The 24,444-nt window shown below is 39.5% G+C and overlaps 1 long non-coding RNA gene across 1 annotated transcript; it reads right to left on the reverse strand.

Moving 5' to 3' along the window:
- Positions 1–7,121: 7,121 nt before the first annotated feature.
- On the reverse strand, positions 7,122–14,813 carry LOC126590802 (uncharacterized). Its single transcript, XR_007612158.1, has 3 exons — positions 14,772–14,813; positions 7,345–7,433; positions 7,122–7,238 (listed from the first exon to the last, which is right to left on the reverse strand). It is a non-coding gene; the product is annotated as an uncharacterized LOC126590802 (long non-coding RNA).
- Between the last annotated feature and the right edge of the window lie 9,631 nt (positions 14,814–24,444).

Below are 24,444 nucleotides of genomic sequence, written 5' to 3' on the forward strand. Positions count from 1 at the left end.
AGGGATGGGTATATACATTTAAGGATCACTCCCCTAGGCGATGTGGGATGCTATAATCCACCCCCCTTAGGGGCCCGACGTCCTCGTCGGCACACTTCCGGCCAGGGATTGGCTCTGATACCATATTGTCACATCCCGGCCCGGGTACACCACATCCCGAGTCTGTTCCACCACCGTAGCACGATATTGTCCGCTTTGGGCTTACCATTCCCTCATGGTTTTATTTTTGGGAACTCACGAGTAACTTCCTAGTGGGTCACCCATCTTGGGAGTGCTCTGCCCTCATTCTCGCTTAACTTCGGAGTTCCTACTGAACCCGAAGTCAGTGAGCTCCCAAAAGGCCTCGTGCTAGGTAGGGATGAGAATATACATTTAAGGATCACTCCTCTAGGCGATGTGGGATGCTACAATCCACCCCCCTTAGGGGCCCGACGTCCTCGTCGGCACACATCCGGCCAAGGATTGGCTCTGATACCATATTGTCACATCCCGGCCCGGGTACACCACATCCCAGGCCCGTTCCACCACCGTAGCACGATATTGTCCGCTTGGGGCTTACCATTCCCTTATGGTTTTGTTTTTGGGAACTCACGAGCAACTTCCCAGTGGGTCACCCATCCTGGGAGTGCTCTGGCCTCCTTCTCGCTTAACTTCGGAGTTCCTACGGAACCTGAAGCCAGTGAGCTCCCAAAAAGCCTCGTGCTAGGTATGGATGGGAATATACATTTAAGGATCATTCCCCTGGGCGATGTGGGATGCTACAATCCACCCCCTTTAGGGGCCCGACGTCCTCGTCGGCACACTTCCGGTCAGAGATTGGCTCTGATACCATATTGTCACATCCCGGCTCGAGTACACCACATCCCGGGCCTGTTCCACCACCGTAGCACGATATTGTCCGCTTTGGGCTTACCATTCCCTCATGGTTTTGTTTTTGGTAACTCAAGAGCAACTTCCCAGTGGGTCACCCATCCTGGGAGTGCTCTGGCCTCCTTCTCGCTTAACTTCTAAGTTCCTACGGAACCCGAAGCCAGTGAGCTCCCCAAAGGTCTCGTGCTAGGTAGGGATGAGAATATACATTTAAGGATCACTCCCCTAGGCGATATGGGATGTTACAATCCACCCCCCTTAGGGGCCCGACGTCCTCGTCGGCACACTTCCAGCCAGGGATTGGCTCTGATACCAATTGTCACATCCCGGCTCGGGTACACCATATCCCGGGCCCGTTCTACCACTGTAGCACGATATTGTCCGCTTTGGGCTTACCATTCCCTCATGGTTTTGTTTTTGAGAATTCACGAGCAATTTCCCAGTGGGTCACCCATCTTGGGAGTGCTCTGGCCTCCTTCTCGCTTAACTTCGGAGTTCCTACGGAACCCGAAACCAGTGAGCTCCCAAAAGGCCTCGTGCTAGGTAGGGATGGGAATATACATTTAAGGATCACTCTCCTGGGCGATGTGGGATGTTACAATCCACCCCCCATAGGGGCCCGACGTCCTCGTCGGCACACTTCCGGCCAGGGATTGGCTCTGATACCATTTGTCACATCCCGGCCCGAGGCGGATCACTTCCCGGGCTCGCTCCACCACCGTAGAACGATATTGTCCGCTTTGGGCTTATCATTCCCTCACGGTTTTATTTTTGGGAACTAACGAGCAACTTCCCAGTGTGTCACCCATCATGGGAATGCTCTGGCCTCCTTCTTGTTTAACTTCGGAGTTCCTACAGAACCCGAAGCCAGTGAGCTCCCAAAAGGCCTCGTGCTAGGTAGGGATGGGAATATACATTTAAAGATCACTCCCCTGGGCGATGTGGGATGTTACAATCCACCCCCTTAGGGGCCCAACGTCCTCGTCGGCACACTTCTGACTAGGGATTGGCTCTGATACCATTTGTCACATCCCGGCCCGGGGTGGACCACTTCCCGGGCCCGCTCTACCACCGTAGCACGATATTGTCCGCTTTGGGTTTACCATTCCCTCATGGTTTTGTTTTTGGGAACTAACGAGCAACTTCCCAGTGGGTCACCCATCATGGGAGTGCTCTGGCCACCTTCTCGCTTAACTTCGGAGTTCCTACGGAACCCGAAGCCAGTGAGCTCCCAAAAGGCCTCGTGCTAGGTTGGGATGTGAATATACATTTAAAGATCACTCCCCTGGGCGATGTGGGATGCTACATAATATCTTGAAATTAATCTTGGCAATCAATCCCAAATTAAATAGGATAATTGGGAGTTACCTTTTGAGTGAGGATTTGATGAGGAGTGATGAGAGGGATTTGAATAAATACCGTTTTGATCACCTTTCACTCTTCTTTGATTGAGCCGTTATTGTCCGTTGCATGCACGTGTGAATCCCGATGTGCCTTAAGGGTAATTTTGCCCTTTTTACCCAAAAGTCCACGTGTAGCCTCCATAATTTTCTTAATTATTTTTGGCTCCACAAATGCGCCCACACTTGTTGGGTTGCTCGCAGGAAATGGCAGCAGGTGTAGAGATCTTCCATTGCTTTAGGAAACATAATATTGTTTCCTATTTTGATTTAGATTCCCACATTGGAAATTAGATCCTTCTAGGAAAGGGAAATAAATTACTTCCAAAATCTATTTAAGTCTACCTCAAGTATATGATTAAATCAACTCCAAAGAGCAATTTATTCTATCTTACAAGAGAGAGAAAGCTAGAGAATATTTGTTCCCCCTCCGCTAGCAATCTTCTACACTTGCCCGTGCAAAGGATCGTCTTTCGTTGCTTTCTTCGTCTTCATGCCGCACCAAGGTAAGAAAAAAATTAATTTTCCTTGTCTTCTTAATTTTTGGGAGCCTAGGGGCTTGAAATTTGGCTCGACGAGGGTCAATAATGTGTCAAAAACTAGTTGGGGAGACACGACTGTTGGAAATGTGCCCTAAAGCCAATCACATGATGATACTTTACGGACATTTTACAAGTTAAACTAATCTAGTTTAATATAAAGGGTAAAGATTGTTCTTTAAAGCCGTCTCATATAAACGTTATATGCTTAAACGATATGTCCAAGGAATATGTAATTGGGAGAATGTGATCTAAAGAAGTTAGATTCATGAGACCATTTTGATCACCTTTGACTCTTCCTTGATTGAGCCCTTATTGTTCATTGCATGCGCGTGGGAATCCCTGTGTGCCTCGAGGGTAATTTTGTCTTTTTAACCCAAAAGTCCACGTGTCGCCTCCATAATCTTCTTGATTATTTTTGGCTCGACACTAGTGTCAAAAAGCAAGTACAATAGCAGGTTTGTTTGATATTTCTCGGTTTCAACCATCTTTTGTGTAAGAGCACTAATTCCTTTCAATTATGCAAACTCACTATTATAGGTCATGTCCAAAATGTAATTCCTAAGTTGTTCTTTGAGTAACTCAAGATCGTGTTTCGAAAAATAACTTGGATAAAATTGGGCAAGATGCGTCAATTTCCCTTGTCAAAAGCAACAAATAATTGCTTGGACTTAAACATGTCACACAAAGAAGTAACTCAGTACTCTTCTCAATAAATCTAGCGTTTAACTCAGTGAGTTGCATATCTATGACATCGGTGAATAAATCAACACAACAATGATGCAAGTTTGTGATGGGTCGATTTGGCCGCTCTCCACTAAAAAAAAAATATCACCATGTTAGGAATTTTAATATGATTCTTGTCACAAAACGATGAAACTTCATCAAATAAAGATTTGCAATCACTTTCTCCCATCCTTTGCAATATTCCTTTGCATGTATTGACCAAGTTCATTGCATTCACAATATCTTGATCCTTCTTTTGCAATGTTTGTGACAAATTGTTTGTGATTCCCTAAACCTTTCTCAACAAGTGTAGACCGAAAATATAGTTGTAGGACTGAATAAAAGTCAATAGAACCTTTGCTTCAAATTTTTGTTTAGAACTTGTTCCATCTTTTCTTACAATGCACTTCTATCGCTGATGAGAACATGTGTGCGAAGCTGATTAAACAATTATAGTGAGAGCTCCATCATGTATAACTAGTCTGTTTAAGAGTAATTTCTTGATTCAAATCTTGTCGACTTGAAAGCTCATTAATTTGTAGTGTTTCCAAAACTACATGAGCATGTTTTTCTCTGAGAATATCATGATGCTTAGTAAATGCTGCCACAACATTCACCACAGAAGAAACCATAGTAAAGAGATCTTCAATTTTTGAACTCTTTTTTGTCACTGTTACTAGAGCTAATTAAAGTTGATGAGCAAAAAAATGAACATAAAAAGCAGACTTATTCGCATTTAAAATTGTGCTTTATGACCATTGAACTCACCTTGCATTTTACTTGCCCATCATAGCCTTGCCCATGCAATTTGGATATGCTTAATCTATGTCTAGAAAGAAGTCATCAATGGCTAACTTGAGTGAGGAAGCTTTAGTATTTGCAACATGCTTAATACCTACAAAGCGCTTTATAACATGCCTCTTATCCACATAACATAGTACAATGATTACTTGCACCTTTGAAGACTTGTCTCGTGATTCATTAACAATAATGGCAAATAAAAAATCATCAATATCACTAGTGATTGCGTTGATGATTTTATATGAATAGCACTAGAGATGTCATTCTGAATGTCAGGTGATGTCAATTTCAAAATTTCAAAACCATTTTCTAGTTTGATAGTCTTCATACCTTAAACTATAGTGAAGTAGCCACCAGAAAACTTCAAGGAAATTTCCTTGGTTGATTGACTTTTCAGATTCATCATTCCCACAAAATAGAAGACCTTGTTGTAAGAGAATCCTAATAATACAACTGATGCACCTAATCGAGTTTGATAATCAATTCGATCTTTGTCAATTTGTTTTGAGATAACTGTTTCAATATATTGCTTTTGGTTTAATAAGTTTCTTCAATCATTATTATGAGAACCATTAGGTTCTCCAATGAATTTGTAGTTTCTTCTTGCACTTCCAATTCTTAAATCCAAGTCCAACAAAAGTATCCCACCAGATGAATCTCCAATATTGGGTTTGAAGATATAACAACATAAACAATAGGGATCATCTTGTGCTTTTGTCACAGCCTGTCCCAAATATATATTTATCGACATCGTGAATTGACAAATATACCCTTGAACGTTAGTTGTGTAATGTGGTTTAAGTGTAGATTTGGGTTAATATTCTTAAATCCTAATTGTTTGGAACCAATTAGGATTAAGTTATGGTATTTTTGGTGGTTGACCAATCCTAGGCCACACACACACTCTCTTTCTTTTCTCTCTCCCGTACCCTCTCATCTCTCTCGGACTCTCACACTCTCTTTCTCATTTCTCGTACGGATAACTCCCAAACACCAGCTACCATTCACAAATCGAGGGATTTAAAGTCACCATCATCTTCCTAGTAACTCCACGAGTCGAATGGTACCTTTAGTTCGAGGAGAAGTTCACAGAAACTCGATGAACTAGAAGCTCAGATGTGAGGAGTTTTAAGCTCATAGGGAGCTTTAGAAGATCCTAAGGAGGCTCGGAGTGGTTCGTTGGATAATATTGGACGTCGGAAAGCTCAGGTTCGAGGAGTTGTAGAGGTCACCGGATTTTCGAGCTTTCTCTGACGTGATCTAGTGGAATTTGAAGCTTCAAATAGGTGAGACTTATCCCGAAGACGAGCGTATCCATGAGCGACTCGGGGGCTACGACCCGTCGACATACCAATGAGTGGGCTTTTGGTTTTCAGTATATATTTATATACTTGATATTTTCCCAGAAAAATATGTTTAAATGATAATATGCCATAAATGCCATGTATATACAATTATGTTTCGTGTATGACTTGGTGTGTAATACCTTATATATATAAATGCGGTGCTGTGGAGGCACATGTAAGTTCAGGTAAGTTATGTTTGATTAGGTGAATCATCGATGATGTGATATGTGATCGAATAATGTTGAGCCCATAAAACTGCACCTAGGGTGATTATGATTTAGCCAGAAATATGAAGTACATGCCTGTTTATTTACGTTACCTCTTGCACTATATGCTCATATTAGATCCAACTTAAGTGCACAGTCTTGTCATACAGACCTTATTTATGATTTCGACTCTTAGGTGATTAGCGATCTATCGCTCGGCTATTAGGAGAGAATAGAATTGAGCATAATTATATTTCATCCAATCTTGTCGTACATACCCTTTTTAGTGGTTCCGACTTATGTGCAGTATATTGCTGTATAGGTCATTGTAGTGACTCCGGCTAGATTGACTTTTGAACTATGAATTCAGCCGTACAGACTACCACAAGGGTTCCGGCTAACATATCATATTTCTATGAAATCATTCTTACCTGGATTATTTACTTTGTTATATTTTGGCATGGCATACATTTGAATATGATTATGTGAAGCTTGAATTGAATTGATATGATTTTATGTATATATAAACTATGTATATGCTTATATCTTGATTCTGGGAAAATTTTACATGTTTTACAGCGAGGGGTTAATATGTTGATAAAAGAAAATGATTTGGTAAAACGTTTGATTTTGCCCACTCACGTTTTCTGTTTTGTGCCCCTCCAGGTTTTAATTAAACTTGTTGTTGGTGGCTCGAGGGTGTCGGCTTTTCTGACTTATCTAATTAATAGTAGGACATTCCTGGTACTGTATAACTAGTACTTGTCCTACTGGACTGTACCTAGACTTTATGCTCTGATTAGGAGTGTTCACTGTTGTAACTAACTCCTATCATTTTCTGTTTAGTAGTGCACTCTAGTAATTTGGTTTTTAATTATTCGTTTAATTCTTATCTTTATTGCTTCCACACTGTACATATGGCTACGTCACTCTCACGTGACGGCCAGCATGCCTTGATCTCGATCGGGGTGTGTCAGTTTGGTATCAGAGCCTAGGTTTAGCAGTCCTGTATAATTCTTGAATGTTCTAATCCTTGTGATGTCTTATGTCAGAACTATGCGGCCTCGTGGAGAGCCTTGATAGGAGCATATTTATGCAACTTAGTTAGCTTGTTTCTTGGCATTTATGTTGTTAGTTTGTAGTTATTTTAGTACTTTAAGCTATTTTCGTGTGTTTGTAGGTCTAAAGGGTTAATGTGGCAAAGAAGTGCATTTTGGAGCATTTTTGGGCATGGAATGGATAACATATGCTTGGAGCAAAATGAATGGATGAAATTTGAAGTTTGTGCATCATCCTCTCCCTATAAATAACCATTTTAGCACACTCATTTCACCCAACACATCCATTCACCTACCACTACATCCACTAATTTCACCCAACATATCTACTCATTACAACCACCCAACACATTCACCTACCACTACATCCACTCATTTCACCCAACACATCCATTCACCTACCACTACATCCACTCATTTCACCCAACACATCCACTCATTACAACCACCCAACACATTCACCTACCACTACATCCACTCATTTCAACTACCCAACAACATTCATCCACTACACCCATTACATCCACTCATTACCACAACACTCACCCACTACACCCATTACATCCACTCATTACAACTCCATACACTCCTCTCCCTAGCCTATAAATACATCCACCCTTCACCATAACTAGGGATCCATTCAAAAGGCCTTACATTCATCCATATATTCCCACAAATCCCAAAACACAATTCCATACACTCCCTTCCCTTGGCCGAGACATTCACCAATCCTAAAACACATTCAGCCATTCCTTTCCATATATCCATATGCATCCATCAAACCACACCTTGTGCCGCAACAAAGAGAAGAAGGACGACCCTTGGACGTGCTTGTCATTCAAGTTGGATTGTTGGAGCGTTTTTAGGTGTTTTCATTCTTTGTTTTCAATGTCTAAATTTGTTTATCTTTGCTTTGTGAGTATGAGTAACTAAACCCCCCTTAGCTATGGGGGAATTCGAAACCATGTTCATGCTTGCAATATGATTTGATTACTTTTAGTTGTGATTCATAAGTTGTGAATTCAATTTACTTATCCATTTGAATTAAAACTGATTTATGTGTGTTGTTTGAGAGTGCACACTTAATTTTCATGCATAAATCTGATGCTAGGATATAAAGGAGTTTCACCTAATCGTTATGAACTTATATTCACAAGTAGTGAAGGTTGCTTGTCACAACCGTGTTAAGTAAATTCTTGGCATAAGTTTCATGCAATTCATAGTTACAAGTGTTTCGTCAATGCTTATGATTTTCATAGAACTTAATGATTCTTGCTTGTATCTCTATTATGCAATTCATGTAGGGAACTTGTGGGGAATGCTTTGGGTTGTTGTGTGCAATCATCCAATTCAATGAAATTAGGAAAATCTGAGGGTTAATTAGTGCATTTCACGGTTAATCTGGGGCGTTGAGAATTCGTAATTTATTGAAAAGCAATTGGAAATCGTTTTGTTTGCAAGTGTGTCATGTGTGAAGAAGAACCTCCTAGCTAGCCTTCCATCCATTCAATTTACTCAAATTCGTGCAGATTTCATTAGTTCTTTAATTTACTTGTTTTGTTTTCAAATTTGTCAAAACCAAAACCCCATTTTCCTTATTAAGTCATATTAGTTAGAAACTGATTTAGTTTGTGTTTTTAAGTGTTTCTAACCAAGTTAAAACCAAAATTTGTCCAAAAGTGTGTTTAGAGTCCAAATTTGCCCAATTTGTGTTTTTAGACAGATTTGAGCGTTTTTAGCTTGTTTTGAGTTCTTTGAGTTTGTTTTGAATTCTTTGAGTCTAGTTTAGTGTTTTTAACTTTGTTTATATGTTTTTAAGTCAGTTTAGAGGTTATTAGCAAGCCCTCCTAATCCCCGGTCTAGAACGATCCCTACTTACATTCTTTACTACAATTGATACAAGAGGGTTTAATTTGTGTGTTAAGTAATTTCGAATCAAATTTTTGGCGCCGTTGCAGGGGATTAGCAATTTTGCTAATCCATTGTTATTTCTTTTTGTTTATTTTCGTGTCTTTTGTTTTTAGTTACTGACTTTGTTTCTATTTGTGTCTTTTAGTTTTACTTTTGATATTTGATTTAGTTTTGTTTCATTGATTTCAGGTACTAGAGAAGTAAGACATGGATTTTGCTACCATTCAAGCTCAATTAGCGGAACTTACTTCTCAATCGTCACAATATGCCGAAAGGACCATAATGCAAAGTGTCCCTACATGTGGTGTGTCCTATGGGCAAGGATATCCAACTCAGCAATATTCTCAATTCGCTGCGAATGAAGATGCTTGGGGTTATCAAGGCCATAGCCAATCATGGGACAACATGTTTTCCAACGCTTACAATTCGGATTGGCGAGATTATTCAGATTACTTAGAACCTCAACAATTTCAACAAGATGGATATTGGCAGCAAGAAGAGGAGTTCTATTCAAGACCTATGTAGCCACCACAACAATCTGCCTAATTCAATTCAGGTACGTCTTTGGATAATGATATGTTTAATAAGTTACTCACCTCTTTGAAATAGGAAGTAGAAGATCGAAACAAAGAGATGCAAAATCAAGCTAAGAAGACGGGTGAATTAGAGAAGCAAATTGGGCAGATTGTGGAGTTCATGGCACAAATTCAAGAGCAAAGTGAACTCTCTAACTCAACTATTGAAAATTTGAAGGAAGATTTTGAAATCCATGATGCTATCACTTTGGGAAGTGCTATGGAGGTTGGAGGTGAACCCAAGACATCCAAACCAAGCCAAAACATGGATGAACAACTGCTGCTCGAAGAAGAGGAGAATAACAAGGCCACAGCAAGGGAAAAACCACCCTTGCCGTAGCCCCATATGCCCTCTATGCCGTCCACTACAACCAAGGTAAGCCTAAATTCAATTTGTCCTGACCCCGTTTCACCAAATGTTCTTATTCCTTACATAATCATGCAATCCAAGGAAGAAGAGGGTGAGAAAGGCATCTTCGAAACCTTTCGAAAGAATCAAGAACAAGAAGTGGATGGGGAATGTCTAGAATTCATCAAAGAAGTTACACTTGAGACGAAAATTCCCAAAGAAGTTGGATTTTATGACACGGGAAAAGTCATAACTCTCAAAACACCAAATTTGGCCAAGTCCCATATCCCTCCAACCTTCAAAGATGTGGTGTTCGTAATTGAGTTTGTGTTAGAGCAAGCAAGTAAGCCATCTTCTCCAACTTTGATTTTATTATATACTAACTTGCTGATTTTGATGATTCAGACACCTACACTAGAATTTAAACCATTGCCGGATCACGTCAAGTATCACCTTCCATTCAAGGATCAATTCCATGCAATGGGCCCTATCCAAGTTTAGAAGGAAGTTTCGTCCGGCTAGAAGACGTTAAAGTAAGCGCTTCTTGGGTGGCAACCCATGTATTCAAATAAGGAAGATTTTTGAATTGCTCCACGATTGGTTTTGCGTTCCTAAAAACCTTCCCTTTTCTGCAGTTTTTATTTTGCCATGATTGTCATTTTTTATTTGTTGTTTATTTAATTATTTTTTGGTGTGGGTTTATTTTTGAAACATTGACATATATGCAAGGTATTTTACATTCATTTTCATAATAAAAAAAAAGGAACATTAAGCAGAAAAATACAAGAGAAAGCATTTACAAAGGCTGCTTAGGAGAAGTCTCAGTAGTCGGCGAAGCCTCAGCAGTCAGTGGAGCCCCAGAAGGAGGAGGCATTAGAGGTTGATCATTTGGAGCTTCATTATGCGGTGCAGCCCTAGAAGAGGAAGGCAAATGTTGTTGGAACAAACCTACAAACCTTTGATGATCAAGTAAAATCTGACCATCCGATTCCTGCATCTGGTCAATCTTCCTCTTCATGTTTGTAGCATAGTTATGTGCGAGCCTGTGCAACTGTTTATTCTCATGCTTGAGCCCTCTAATCTCCTCCTGTTTGAGACTCATCACTTCAGCCGCCGATGATTCAACTTGACGGGTTCGAGCAAATAGGCGTGGGGCCATATTGGACACAGAATCTGCACACTGCACACTGAGAGCCAGAGAATCCTTAACAGTCAACTCATCAGACCGTTTGGAAAGTAGTCTGTTATCTTTGGGAGTGACAAGATTCCAGGCCACCACCGCAGCGGTCATATCATTCTTCATCACCGAATCCCCAACGATAAGAGGACCAGTAGGGGATATGAAAGATGGGCGCCATATATTGTCTGGAGAAGGCATGGCTACCTCTTCACCAAGGTTCAAGTCAAAACGACGGTCGGAGGGGCCAGATATTTTCAAAGGTGTTGAAGAAAGAAGAGGTCGGACAAGTCAAGATCTTAGAAGTGCAAGAAGGGAGTTTCTATAGGCAGAAATTCAAGTGTGCTTTGAAACGTACTGCGTGCCTCTATAGAAATTAGCACTCGACGGGATTTCAGAGATCGAAAAAGCGAGCTCAGAAATCGAAGAGGCTAATTCAAAAATCGAAGAGGCGTTAGCTTTCTCAAAAGCTGGGTTTGCTCAGAAACCACGGGCCAATCTTATTTTCCAGATTTGTCCACACTTGTTACATGCAACCTCTGCACTCGACGGAGCTTAGAACTCGAAGAGGCGAGCTCAGAACTTGAAAAGGCAAGCTCAGAAATCGGAGAGGCATATGGTTTCCAGACGTGTCAGCATCTGTCACATGCACACTCAGCTTTGCGGAAATCACGGGCAGTTTGTTGAAGCGCCGATTCCAGATATCAAAGAGGCATTTGCTTTTCTAGATGTGTCAGCGCCTGTCACATGCACACTTAGCCTTGCACAAATCACGGGCAGTTTATCGAAGCATCAATTCCATATATCGAAGAGGTACTTGCTTTTCCTGATGTGTCAGCGCCTATCACATGCATACTCAGCCTTGCGAAAATTACGGGCAATCTGTCGAAGATTTCTTGTGAAGTAGAAAACACGTGAAGTTTACTATTAAAACATCTAACGGTTGCCGACAAGAGTGAAAGAATAGTACCGGTTATTAATTCCTATAAATGTCAACCTTCACCCTCCATTGCAAGGCAGACATACATAACCTTTCTTCATCTCCGAGAATGCCTTCCCAACGAAGCCTCTCGAGTCACTCAATGTTCCTTATTCCTTGGGGTACCTATGCAAACAACTCATCCAAAGAAAAAGTATTTCATATCATAAAGGTTGAAAGCAAGAGTATCTCATGTCATGCTTTCTCCCTGTCCTTCTCCTTGTCGTTGTTTTCACCTACGGGACAAGGAGAAAGAAAGCAATCAGCCAGCACTTGGTATCAATCTTCCGATCTGGAACTGACTGCCTGGAACCCTTTCCTGATTGCTTACCTAGCCGTGCTCTCGAGTACTCATCTTCAACATCTTATGCTTCCTTTTCGTCTACCACATCTGCCTGGGGACAGATAAGGGAGGTGAAAATGATACCTCGAAGCATGTGGAGACAATGTGCTAATTCATCCTCAGCTAGGGACAAGGACAAAGAAAGAAAATGGTGGACACTTGGACAGATTGAACAAAGAAACAGACCAACATCTCTACCTCGTGCCTGCCTGCCGTGCAGAAGAAACAAGCAGAGAAGAATGTAGACTGCACAATCAAATCAACCCAGTAGAAGGAGTCTGATTTGAAACCATGGAACTCTCATATTCCTCACTCAGAATTCCAAACCAGTTCGAGATCAAAGCTGTGGAAAGTAAAAAAAATCATCTATCTCCATAACCAGATTTGCATTCTTAAACTCTACACTTTCTTGTTTTTACTTTGCCATACTTGTCATGTTTTATTAATATTGTTGTTTGCTTGTTTGAGTGTAAGTCTATGTGTGAAACATTGAGGACAATGTTTAATTTACGTGTGGGGGGGGGGGGGGTAAACAAGATGTTTTACATGATTTTCGTGGGTTTTACTCACCTATCACTTACAATGTTGTTTTTCAATGTTTTTAAGCGTTTGTAGTGTGTTTTGACATAAAAATCCGAAAATTTGATAAAAATTTGAAAAATTGTTTTGAAAAAGCCAAAATGAGTTGTTTTTGTGTGTTTGTTTGTGTCTTAGGGTACCTTCCAACACAATAATGAGGATTTTGGTGCATGACTGTTAAAGAAAGTTATAAACATGGATGGAAGTTTGATATGCTCTTTGGTTTATGCTTGGTTGTCATTATAATTTATGAATTCACATGTAATCACAAAGGATAAAATCAGTTTTTGTAACATGCTTGAAAGAAGGAACTCAAACTAACGCTACATCCTTGAGAGACTTGGGCCTAAACGTTTATTTGGAGAGTTATTAATCTGTGCAATTTTTTTTGTTTTCTAAAGTTGTTACATGATCTCATTATTCTTTGCTTGGTTGCTACTTAGAAGGCGTTTCATCATTTAGTTCAAAATGCTAGAACTCATGTCTATTTCATTCAAAGCATGTTATTGATTTGCATAACACATATTCAAGATGAAGTTGTTTAGTGAGCCAAGAGCCAAAAAGCCTATCCCGTTCATTATGTATTTAAGTTTAACCCCGTTAAGCCTTGTTAAGCCTATGTTCTCTGTTAACCCACACTGTCCTTACCTAGCCTAGTGTTAGGACCATCCATACTCTTGTTCTTGAAGCATAGTAAAGCATGACTTAAAATGAACTCCTTTTTTATCAATGTATTAAAGAAAGCAAGTGTGGGGGAAGTGATTCTTGTGTGTGTGTGTGTGTGTGCCAAAGTCCTTAATAAGGCACGGGTAAAAAAAAAAAATGAATTGAAAAGAGTATGAAAAAAAGGTCTAAAGTGTTGTCTGTTAAAGAAAGGGTCCAAAACATTGAATTCGGCCCTAAGTGTTGCATAAATCTTCCCTTTGTGTTTAAAAGTTGATTTTTGCATTCTAAAGTGAATTCCAAGTGTCGATTTCATTACTTTGCTTGCTATCGCTTTAAGAACGTTTGTTATCCCTATCCTTTCTTTGTTAGCCATTACCCCCAAGCCCCATTACAACCCTTAACTTCATCTTGAGTGTTATGTGTTTCAATATGTGGAGTTTGGAATTGGTATGAGCATATGGTGTCACTGATTCTCGCATCTAAGTAGTAGCGTTCCATTCATGAGATCATATCTAAACATGTTGAATAACTCCAGAAAATTGCCCTCTTTGTTATACATATATGTGAGTGTTCGTTTTCATGTTTACATCAATCTTCTCACATATAACTAATGTAGGGTGTGTAGTCAGAAAATGTGTGTGAAAATAGAGAGTATCTTGTAAGGAATTGAGTAAATTCTCTAAGGCATGTTACTACATTCAAAACATCGTTTTAATTGGTTAATTGTGAACTAGTAAGTGGTGACTATAAGTATGTGCTCAAGTGTAAGGATGACCAAAATCTGTGGGAATGATGATTTTTAACATGTCATGTTTCATTAAAAATCCCTAAGGCAATTGTTGGAAGGTCTAGGTTGTGTTTTGTTTTGTTTTGTTTGTTTTATTTTGCTCGAGGACTAGCAAAAGCTAAGTGTGGGGGAATTTGATAGGAGCATATTTATGCGACTTAGTTAGCTTATTTCTTGGCATTTATGTTGTTAGTTCGTAGTTATTTTAGTATTTTAAGCTATTTTCGTGTGTTTGTAGGTCCAAAGGGTTAATGTGGCAAAGAAGTGCATTTTGGAGCATTTTTGGGCATGGAATGGATAGCATATGCTTGGAGCAAAAGGAATGGACGAAATTTGAAGTTTGTGCATCATCCTCTCCCTATAAATAACCATTTTAGCACACTCATTTCACCCAACACATCCATTCACCTACCACTACATCCACTCATTTCACCCAACACATCCACTCATTACAACCACCCAACACATTCACCTACCACTACATCCACTCATTTCAACCACCCAACAACATTCATCCACTACACCCATTACATCCACTCATTACCACAACACTCACCCACTACACCCATTACATCCACTCATTACAACTCCATACACTCCTCTCCCTAGCCTATAAATACATCCACCCTTCACCATAACTAGGGATCCATTCAAAAGACCTTACATTCATCCATATATTCCCACAAATCCCAAAACACAATTCCATACACTCCCTTCCCTTGGCCGAGACATTCACCAATCCTAAAACACATTTAGCCATTCCCTTCCATATATCCATATGCATCCATCAAACCACACCTTGTGCCGCAAGTGTGTCATGTGTGAAGAAGAACCTCCTAGCTAGCCTTCCATCCATTCAATTTACTCAAATTCATGCAGATTTCATTAGTTCTTTAATTTACTTGTTTTGTTTTCAAATTCGTCAAAACCAAAACCCCATTTTCCTTGTTAAGTCATATTAGTTAGAAACTGATTTAGTTTGTGTTTTTAAGTGTTTCGAACCAAGTTAAAACCAAAATTTGTCCAAAAGTGTGTTTAGAGTCCAAATCTGCCCAGTTTGTGTTTTTAGGCAGATTTGAGCGTTTTTAGCTTGTTTTGAGTTTTTTGAGTTTGTTTTGAATTCTTTGAGTCTAGTTTAGTGTTTTTAACTTTATTTATATGTTTCTAAGTCAGTTTAGAGGTTATTAGCAATCCTTCCTACAGACTACCACAAGGGTTCCGGCTAACATATCATATTTCTATGAAATCATTCTTACCTGGATTATTTACTTTGTTATATTTTGGCATGACATACATTTGAATATGATTATGTGAAGCATGAATTGAATTGATATGATTTCATGTATATATAAATTATGTATATGCTTATATCTTGATTATGGGAAAATTTTACATGTTTTACAGCGAGGGGTTAGTATGTTGATAAAAGAAAATGATTTTGTAAAACGTTTGTTTTTGCCCACTCACGTTTTCTGTTTTGCGCCCCTTCAAGTTTTAAGTAAACTTGTTGTTAGTGACTCGAGGGCGTCGGATTTTCTGACTTATCTAATTAATAGTAGGACATTCCTGGTACTGTATAACTAGTACTTGTCCTACTGGACTGTACCTAGACTTTATGCTCTGATTAGGAGTGTTCACTGTTGTAACTAACTCCTATCACTTTCTGTTTAGTAATGCACTCTAGTAATTTGGTTTTTAATTATTCGTTTAGTTCTTATCTTTATTGCTTCCGCAATGTACACATGGCTACGTCACTCTCACGTGATAACCAGCATGCATTGATCTCGATCGGGGTGTGTCAGTTTGGTATCAGAGCCTAGGTTTAGTAGTCCTGTATAATTCTTGAATGTTCTAATCCTTGTGATGTCTTATGTCAGAACTATGCAGCCTCATAGAGAGCCCCGTCAACCAGATGAATATAGTTTCGCTTGATATTGCTCAATTAGGGGAATCTATAGTTTTTGCCATTTAGACAGCATTCCGTACTCTCAGATGACACCTCTTGAGACAGTTCATAATTTGAAGTTGACTCACTTCATGGGTAATGAAGGTCATGAGGGGGCAGATAAATGGTTGAATCATGTGGAGAAGACCTTTCAGGTGATGCAGAGTCAGGGGAATCTTTCTTCTGATAGGTGGGTCGAGATGACTACCTGGTTTTTGGGAGAACAGCCTGCATCCTGGTGGAGACAGGAGTCTTACGAGATGACCCCAAAAGAGATTGTGGACTGGGGAGTGTTTAAGGAGCGGTTTCGGAAAAAGGTTCATTCCTCATGCGTATATCGATCTTAAGAAACAGGAATTTACTCATCTAAGGCAAGGGAAGATGTCTGCTAATGAGTATTACAGGATGTTTACTGATCTGTCAAGATATAATCCGGAGGTTGCTGCTAATCCGGTAGAGATGCTTTGCTGTTTCAATTTGGGTACTAAGAAGAAATGGCGCTCCATAGCGACATCGACTCACTGTGCCTTTTACCAAGAGTTTTATGAGATTCTACTGAGAAGTGAGGCCTCAGAGAACATGCCTAGTGAAAGTGAGGATGAAGAAGGAAAGAATAAGGGCCAGAGACGAGATGACAAAGGAAAAGGGCAAACATTTCAGGGACCCCGCAAGACTCAGAACTTTAAGAGGAGTGGTGGCAGTTCCAGCTCTTCTAGCGAGAGATTGAGTACTAATATGCAGATGAGAGGTGGTAGATTCATTGGAAGTCCGAGGTTCCAGAGACAGAGAGATTTTGGTAGTTCAGGTGGATCTGGTGCTCCCTTATGCCGCAGGTGTAATAATCGATATTTTGGGGAGTGTAGGAGATAAAGTAATGGATGTTTTACTTGTGGACAGATGGGTCATATGGCTGCCCAATGCCCTCAGAGTCAGCAAAGACCCCAACAGCCTTCCTTCCCACCACCTGCACCTACCCAGCACACTTCAAGATCTGGTGGTTATACTCAGACTGGACGAGGAGGTGCCTACCACTATCAGGGCGACGCCGCTCCCTACACCTTAGGACAACAGCAGTACTCTCAGGATCCTCAGTATCAGAGTGGGTATCCTCAGTATTAGGGAGAATCTATGTCTTATCAACCTCATTCAGCCGGAGGATCTCAGTGGTACCAAGGAGGACAGCCCCAGCAGAAAGAGATTGCTATTAGTAGTGCAGGATCTTCAAGACAGTCAGGTCAGCAAAGGCAGGGACGTGGTGTTCATGCCAACAGAGGTCGTGGTGGACGACAGCAGAACTAGGCACGTATCCACAACATGTCACTGCAAGATGCCCAGAATAATCCAGATTTAATCGGGTACGTTAAATATTCTTGGTCATTTTGCTAGAATATTGATTGATTATGGTGCTGCCCATTCTGTTATTTCTCATACATTTACTCAAGTGACACAACCTCATCCTACACCTCTAGGATATAATTTAGAATTTTCTATGCCTATAGGGGATAGCTGATTTGTGGATCGGGTATATCTAGGATGTCCAGTGATAGTAGAGGATATCATTATGTTGGCTAATCTTATGCCGTTGGATATTATGGATTTTGATGTGATTTTGGGCACTGATTAGTTGCACTATAATCGTGCCAAGATAGATTGTTATGGGAAGATAGTCAGATTTCATTGTCCTGGATTACCTAAAGTTACATTTGTAGGAGAGCCTAGTAGGGTGAGGCATGGTATTATTTCAGCCATGAAAGCAAAGAGATTGTTGTCGAAAGGTTGTCAGGGATATTTGGCTCATGTGGTGTTGAATGATGATGCTCATAGTAGTGTGGAGGATGTTCGTGTGGTCAGATATTTTCCGGATGTATTCCCTGAGCATTTGCCTGAATTGCCGCCAGATAGAGAGGTGAAGTTTGTTATTGATCTGCTTCCAGGTACAAATCTCATATCCTTAACTCCTTATAGAATGGCTCCTGCTGAGTTAAGGGAATTGAAAGTCTAGTTGCAAGAGTTAGTGGATAAAGGTTTCATTCAGCCTAGTACTTCACCTTAGGGAGCCCCAGTCTTATTTGTGAGGAAGAAAGACGGAACTTTGAGGCTGTGCATTGATTATAGGCAACTGAATCGGGTAACCATTAAGAACCGTTATCCATTGCCTCGTATAGACGATTTATTTGATCAACTCAGAGGTGCCTACGTATTTTCTAAGATTGACTTGAGGTCGGGATACTATTAGTTGAAGATTAAAATTGAAGATGTCCCTAAAACCGCATTCAGGACTCGATATGGTCATTATCAGTTTCTTGTGATGCCATTCGGGTTAACTAATGCACCAGCAGCTTTTATGGATTTGATGAATCGAGTATTCCAGCCATATTTGGATAGGTTTGTTACTGTCTTCATTGACGATATTCTGGTATACTATAAGTTTAAGGCTGAGCATGCTAGGCATTTGAAGTTGGTGTTGAGCAGTTTAAGGGAACACCAACTATATGCTAAGTTTAGCAAATGTGAATTCTGGTTGAATCAAGTGGCATTTTTGGGACATGTCATTTCTGCTCAAGGCATTCAAGTGGATTCTCAGAAAGTGGCAGCTGTGGAGAATTGGGAGCAACCTCGCACAGTCACCGAGGTACAGAGTTTTCTTGGCTTAGCAAGCTATTATAGACGATTCATTAAGGATTTTTCAGTGATTGCTTTGCCACTGACGAGATTGACTCGAAAGTATGTTAAGTTTGAGTGGGATAGTAAATGTAAGCAAAGTTTCCAGCAGCTGAAGTACTAGCTTACTCATTCACCTGTTATAGCACTTCCAGATGATAGCGATAATTATGAGGTTTATAGTGATGCTTCTCTGAACGGTTTGGGTTGTATATTGATGCAACATGGTAGGGTAATTGCTTATGCTTCGAGACAGTTGAAACCTCATGAGAAGAATTACCCTACACATGATTTGGAGTTAACAGCTATCATCTTTGCTTTGAAGATTTGGAGACATTATCTTTATGGTGAGAAATGTAACATCTTTACATATCATAAGAGTCTTCAGTATCTATTTACTAAGAGAGATCTTAGTCTTCGACAGCGGAGGTGGATTGAGTTACTTAGTGACTATGATTGCACGATTGAGTATCACCCTGGTCGTGCAAATGCAGTGGCAAACGTACTTAGTAGAAAGACTCCAACCAGACTTAATGTCATATATGATTGTCATGTTCCTCTCCTAGCAGATTTGAGGTCCACTGGAGTGGAGCTAGGAGTGGAAGATCGAGAAGAAGCTTTGCTTGCTAATTTTCAGGTTAGGCCAGTTTTAATTGATCGTGTACTTGAGGCTCAGATGAATGATGAGGAGACACATGAAATAATTCAAGCAAGGCACAAGGCAAAAGGAAAGATTTTGAGATTCGAGAAACTGATGGTATGCTTATGCAAGAAAGCAGAATGTATGTGCCGAATAATGCAGAGTTAAAGAAAGAAATTTTGGATGAAGCACATATTTCAGCATATACGATGCATCCAGGAGGCACTAAGATGTATCATACCATTAGACCATTTTATTATTGGCCGGGTATGAAAAGAGAAATTGCCGAATATGTGAGTAGGTGTGCCATTTGCCAACAGGTTAAAGCTAAAAGAAAGAAACTTCCCGTTCCACAATGGAAATGGGAAAATATTACTATGGATTTTGTGTACAAGCTTCCTCGCACACAGAATGGTTATGACGGCATTTGGGTGGTAGTTGATCGGCTTATGAAGTTAGCACATTTTATTCCAGTGAGGGAGAAGTATTCGCTAAGCCGATTAGCTAAGTTATTTATATCACAGATTGTGAAGTATCATGGTGTGCCAGTTAATATTATCTCGGATCGAGATCCTAGATTTACTTCCAAGTTCTGGATAGCATTCCAGGAAGCTCTTGGTACGAGATTACTTTATACGGCATATCATCCTCAGACAGATGGACAATCTGAGAAGACCATTCAGACATTAGAGGATATGTTGAGATCTTCAGTGCTACAGTTTGGAGATAGTTGGCATGATTGTTTGGATTTGATGGAGTTCGCCTACAACAACAGTTATCATTAGAGCATTGGTATGGCACCATTTGAGGCACTTTATGGGAAATCTTACTGTAAACCTTTATGTTGGTCAGAGGTTGGTGAAAGAGTTTTAGTGGACCCTGAGATTGTGGATGTGACTACTCAAAATATTCAGGTAATTAAGTCTAACTTGAAAGCGGCCCAAGATCCATAAAAGAGCTTAGCAGACAAGCATGCCACTGATCGGAAGTATGATGTAGGTGATTGGGTATTTCTAAAGCTATCACCTTGGAAAGGTGTTATACGATTTGGAAAGAAAGGAAAGTTGAGTCCTAGGTACATTGGACCATATATGATCACCGAGCGAGTCGGCGAGGTTGCTTATAGGCTTGAGTTGCATCCAGAGTTATCCAAGGTGCATGATGTATTTCATGTTTCGATGCTTCGACATTATGTTTCAGATCTTTCACATGTGATTCCTCCCCAACCTTTGGAAATCAATTCGGACTTGACTTATGATGAGGAACCAGTGACTCTGTTGGATTGGAAGGATAAAGAACTGAGGAACAAGACAGTTCGTTTGGTAAAAGTGTTATGGAGAAATCATTCAGTGGAAGAAGCTACTTGGGAGACAAAGGATCGGATGAGAGAGATGTATCCACGATTGTTTTATGATTATTAGTGGATGTATTTGTTATGTATAATTTCGAGGATGAAATTTTATAAGGTGGGGAGATTGTCACAGCCCGTCCCAAATATATATTTATCGATGGCGTGAATTGACGAACATACTCTTGGACGTTAGTTGTGTAATGTGGTTTAAGTGTAGACTTGGGTTAATATTCTTAAATCCTAATTGTTTGGAACCAATTAGGATTAAGTTATGGTATTTTTAGTGGTTGACCAATCCTAGGCCACACACACACTCTCTCTCTTCTCTCTCACGTACCCTCTCATCTCTCTCGAACTCTCACTCTCTCTCTCTCTTCTCATACGGACAACTCCCAAACACCAGCTACCATTCACAGATCGAGGGATTTAAAGTCACCATCATCTTCCTGGTAACTCCACGAGTCGAATGGTACCTTTAGTTTGAGGAGAAGTTCACAGGAACTCGAGGAACTAGAAGCTCCGATGTGAGGAGTTTTTAAGCTCATAGGGACCTTTAGAAGATCCTAAAAAGGCTCGGAGTGGTTTGAGGAAGTGCAGAGGTCACCGGATTTTCGAGCTTTCTCTGACGTGATCTCGTGGAATTTGAAGCTTTAAATAGGTGAGACTTATCCCGAGGACGAGCGTATCCACGAGTGACTCGGGGGCTACGACCAGTCGACATACCAGTGAGTGGGCTTTTGATTTTCAGTATATATTTATATACTTGATATTTTCCCAGAAAAATATGTTTAAATGATAAAATGCCATAAATGCCATGATAATATGCCATAAATGCCATGTATATACAACTATGTATATACTATAAGTTCATGTAAGTTATGTTTGGTTAGGTGAATCATCGATGATGTGATATGTGATCGAATAATGTTGAGCTCATAAAACTGCACCTAGGGTGATTATGATTTAGCCAGAAATATGAAGTACATGCCTATTTATTTACGTCACCTCCCGCACTATATGCTCATATTGGATCCAACTTAAGTGCACAGTCTTGTCGTACAGACCTTATTTATGGTTCCGACTCGTAGGTGACTAGGGATCTATCGCCCGGCTATTAGGAGAGAATAGAATTGAGCATAATTATATTTCACCCAATCTTGTCGTACAGACCCTTTTTAGTGGTTCTGACTTATGTGCAGTATATTGTCGTATAGGTCATTGTAGTGACTCCGGCTAGATTGACTTTTCAACTATGAATTCAGCAGTACAGACTACCATAAGGGTTCCGACTAACATATCATATTTCTATGAAATCATTCTTACCTGGATTGTTTACTTTGTTATATTTTGGCATGGCATACGTTTGAATATGGTTATGTGAAGCATGAATTGAATTGATATGATTTCATGTATATATAAATTATGTATATGCTTATATCTTGATTCTGGGAAAATTTTACATGTTTTACAGTGAGGGGTTAGTATGTTGATAAAAGAAAATGATTTTGTAAAACGTTTGTTTTTGCCCACTCATGTTTTCTGTTTTGCGTCCCTCTAGGTTTTAAGTAAGGTTGTTGTTGGTGGCTCGAGGACGTCGGCTGTTTTGACTTATCTAATTAATAGTAGGACATTCCTGGTACTGTATAACTAGTACTTGTCCTACTGGACTGCACCTAGACTTTATACTCTGATTAGGAGTGTTCACTGTTGTAACTAACTCCTATCACTTTCTGTTTAGTAGTGCACTCTAGTAATTTGGTTTTTAATTATTCGTTTAATTCTTATCTTTATTGCTTCCACACTGTGCACATGGCTACGTCACTCTCACGTGACGGCCAGCATGCCTTGATCTTGGTTGGGGTGTGTCAGCTATGCTATACTCCAACCAAGTAGGAAATTGAGTAAACCAAACATGATTGAAACTTCTACGATTTGACCTTGTTCCAAAATTCATGTACAAAAAATGTATGGGTTCGTGGATGAGAAGGTTTATTTTAAAGATAGGCTTTTTGAGTTTGGTCTTGGGCATTAGGATGATTACTCAGAATCGGTCATGCAATCCAAGATCATATTGGAGAGTTTCTAAGATAACTTCTATAGAATCTACACAATTTTGTTTTAAACTACTTTCATTGTTCTTTGGACTCTTTGGAGACGATGACTTTAATATTTTAGGATGTGTTTTCCTTTTGAAATACATCTCCATAACTGAAAATTGAAAAACATACATTGACTAACTTTAAATTAAAAGAAATATGAACATATATACTGAATGTTACAAACTTAAACTAATAAGGCAATCAATTAAAAGAAATTGCAAGAGTTCACTTCAATAAGAAAAGAATCATAATTTAGAAACAAAAAGTGCAAGAGGGATTGAGAGTAAAATGCATATTTTGTGTTGTAGGCCAATTAAATAAACTTCAATATCTTTTTGTTTGTTGGGATAAGGGAATTTGTGCTCTTATTGATGCGAAATATATAAGCACACAAAATTTAACCCTCTTTTTGACAATTGTAGTATAGATGTAAGTAGGGTATCGTTCTAGGCCGGGGATTAGGAGGGATTGCTAATCTATTCTAAATTAATTTAAAAATATTAAACAAGACTCAAGGACACAAAACTAGGCTAAAAGCTCTAATAACTCGAAACACACTTAGAATGACTCAAAATAATGAAAACAATCAAATTAGACACTAGGAACTGAAATGGACGGAAATTGAATTAAAAGACTAACAACAATGAAAACTAACTAAATAATATAATTTAATAATGGGGGGGGGTTTGGCTTTGACGAGAAGTAAATTAAACTTAAATAAATTACAGAATTGACAAAAGCATGAAATTAAGGTGAAAGGATAGGTGACGGACTAGCTAGAGGGTTCTTCTCCACACATGACACATATGCAACCTAAATTGATTTTCAGTTGTTCTTTCAATAAATTGTAAATCTCAACGCCCCAAATTAACCGTGAATTGCACTAATTAACCCTCAGTTTTTCCACAAGATATTGGGTTGGATAATTGCATACGACAACCCAAAACATTCCCTACAAGTTCCCTACATGAATTGCATAATAGAGATACAAGTAAGAATCATTAAGTTCTATGAAAAACATAAGCATTGACGAGGCACTCGTTACTATGATTTGCATGAAACTTATGCCAATAATTTACTTAACGTGATTGTGACTAGCAACCTTCACTACTTGTGAATATAAGTTCATAACGATTAGGTGAAACTCCCTTATATTCTAGCGTCAAATTCATGCATGTAAATTAAGTATGCATTCTTAATCGACATACAAAAATAAGCTATCAATCAAGCAGTTAAGCAAATTAAATCACAACTCAGAAATCACAACTGAAGGTAATCAATTCATATTACAAATATATTCATGGATTTGAATTAACCTCTAGCCAAAATAAATTTAGTTACACATAATTCTCAAATTAAACCAAAAGTAAAACATGGAATTGAGAAGATAAAACCAAGAAGAGAAGATCTGCCGTGCTTATGTGCTTCTGCCCTCT

The sequence above is a fragment of the Malus sylvestris genome, chromosome 11, assembly GCF_916048215.2.
Source record: "Malus sylvestris chromosome 11, drMalSylv7.2, whole genome shotgun sequence".
In the NCBI taxonomy this organism is placed as follows: domain Eukaryota; kingdom Viridiplantae; phylum Streptophyta; class Magnoliopsida; order Rosales; family Rosaceae; genus Malus; species Malus sylvestris.